Here is a 2,113-nt window from a genome sequence, read left to right as displayed (position 1 = left end):
GAAAGCACAAATTTCTGTTGTTTTGAGCCACCCGGTTTGTGATAATTTGTTATGTATTCCTAAGAAACTAAAATATCCAGCTAAATAATTACAGAATTCATCAAATGTTAGGGTGGGTTTTCACATTTCTTCATATTCTATTATCTTCTACCTATAATTCCTCACCCCTCAACCATATCCCCCAAGTCTAGTGGAAACCAAGTGCCCCCTCCTTTCTCATCTTTTCTGTTGTAGCTCAGATACTCTTCACATCTGCCTTTGACTATGGTCTTGATATACCTCTTCTCTCTACTTTCTGTCTTAACCCACACTTAGCCCTCCTCCAGCAAAGCAGTCTTTCTAACAAGCAAATTTAATCAAATCTCTTTTTCAATAAACTTTGTCAGAGCCTACAGAAAAAAAAAAAAAACTCAAAATTATTTTGCTTGATATACTAGTCAGCTCTGGCTACTGTAACAAAACACCACAGGCTGGGTGACTTAAACAACAAACATGTATTTATCCCAGTTCTAGAAGCTGGGAAGTTCAAGTTCAAAGTGCTGGCAGATCTGCTGTCTGTGAGGGCTGCTTCCTAGTTGCAGATGGCTGCCTCTTCCATGTGTCCTCACAGGGCAGACAGCAGAGAAGCAGCTAGCTCTCTTGTTTCCTCTTACAACAGCATTAATCCTATTCAAGATGACCCAGCTGTCTCCCAAAAGCCCAATTTCCTGATCACAATGCCTTGCTGGCTAGAATTTCAACTTATGAATCTGGAGAAGCATAAACATTCAGTCCACAGAAAATGGCAGACAAGACTTTTTATAATATGCCCCCAAGTTACCTTTCAAATCTTATTGCTTAACTATTCTTTTACAATTCTGTCAGCTTTTAGGGGAAAAAATTAGTAATAGTGACCTAGAAAATTAAGTGAGCAAACAATAACAATAAACAAATAGAAGCAATTATTGACTAGGGGAAAACAAAAAAAATTCACAAGAAAGGAGATATAATCATATTTGTTGGATGTAATCATAAGCATACTACTTGACTCTAGTGAAAAATCTTTACAAAAACCATTGTGCAAAAGTAACAACAAAAAAGTATAATAGATATGACTGCTGTGCTTTAGATATCTTGTTCTCAAGCTTGGCCTTTTGGCCCTTGGCTAGCATCTTGGATTTCAGGATAAGTGATGAGAGATTTACTGTATCTAAATCGTTTGTGCAAACAATATGGTTTGTTCTGAACATCTGCTTTTTTTTCCCCACAAGCCTAGAATTTTCCTCATGTTAATCAAAGGATGCCTAGGTGACAAGCCCCCAATAAATAATAAAAACTCTGGGCACTTGGTCTCCAAGGAGTTTCCTGGTTGACAACATATTGCAGTTGTCAATACCAGATAAAAGAATTGAGTGCATCCTATGTGACTTTTTTCTGGAGAGGACAGGACTCAGCTAGCGCATACCTGGTCTCCTCTGGACTTCACCCCATGTGCCCTTTACTGTTACTTATTTTGTTCTGTTTAAGGAAGGAAGGAAGGAAGGAAGGAAGGAAGGAAGGAAGGGAGGGAGGGAGGAAGGACATAAATATCTCAGCCATGGTGCTATGGTTTGAATGTACCCCTCCCCCAAGTTTAGGTTTTGGTAACTTAACCCCCATGCAACAGTATTGAGAATTGGAATCTTTAAGGGCTTATTAGAGTTCTTCCCTCATGAATGAGTTAACACTATTATCATGGGAGTGGATTTTTTTTACTTTTATTTTTTATTTTTTCATCATCAACAACTGCCATCAGAACTCTAACTGCTGTTAACTTCTGTACCTCACAAAGCATCAGCTTATTCATCCCAATCAGCTGACCAGAGTGGGTTTCTTTTAAAAAAAATAAAAGTTCAGCCTATGCTCCCACTTGCTCATGGTTCAGGCCCTCCTTCTTCCTTATGCCATGGAATGACACAGCACAAAGGCCCTCACCAGATGCTGGCCACTCCATCGGACTTCCCAGACTCCAGAGCTGTAAACCAATAGATTTCTATTCATATAAACTACCCAGTCTGTAGTATTTTGTTATAGCAGCATAAAACAGACTAATACACATGAATACAACTATTCTGCCAAGTCTTGCAAAATCTCC

The 2,113-nt window shown here is 38.9% G+C and overlaps 1 non-coding gene across 1 annotated transcript; it reads right to left on the bottom strand.

Annotated features, from left to right (window-relative positions):
- Positions 1-1,765: 1,765 nt before the first annotated feature.
- Positions 1,766-1,839, bottom strand: LOC124075801 (small nucleolar RNA SNORD28). Its single transcript, XR_006846173.1, has one exon. It is a non-coding gene; the product is annotated as a small nucleolar RNA SNORD28 (small nucleolar RNA).
- Positions 1,840-2,113: the final 274 nt, after the last annotated feature.

The sequence above is a fragment of the Marmota monax genome, unplaced genomic scaffold, assembly GCF_021218885.2.
Source record: "Marmota monax isolate L192 unplaced genomic scaffold, Marmota_monax_Labrador192_F-V1.1 WCK01_AAM20220418_F8-fsc00036, whole genome shotgun sequence".
Lineage (NCBI taxonomy): Eukaryota > Metazoa > Chordata > Mammalia > Rodentia > Sciuridae > Marmota > Marmota monax.
The sequence above is the reverse complement of the archived record's forward strand: the minus strand, read 5'-3'. Positions and strand labels throughout refer to the sequence as shown.